Genomic DNA, 325 nt, shown 5'->3' with positions numbered 1-325 from the left:
CGTAAGAAAAGGAACAAACTTTGGAGACTAAATGCAAGAGAGAGAGAAAAAAAAAATCGAGATCACGTTAGCAAAACCTGGGTGCCATTGGAGATGCAGACTGGAAGAGATACAAAACAGAAAGATCACTTTGAACAACCGCTGAATGTGGGAAATGGCAGGGAGTAGAGATGCCGTGCTTAGATCGATATAAGTCAATAGGGATGGGGTAAAGAGAGAGTATCCTTGGACGAAAAGTGGCAACAGAGGAGCTGATAAATACGACGGGAAAATAAGGCAAGACATAAATGGTGAGGAATGACTGGATAACTGAATAAGATGCAGG

The sequence above is a fragment of the Penaeus monodon genome, chromosome 22 (assembly GCF_015228065.2).
Source record: "Penaeus monodon isolate SGIC_2016 chromosome 22, NSTDA_Pmon_1, whole genome shotgun sequence".
NCBI classification, from domain to species: Eukaryota; Metazoa; Arthropoda; class Malacostraca; order Decapoda; family Penaeidae; genus Penaeus; species Penaeus monodon.
Note: the sequence above shows the minus strand (reverse complement) of the source record.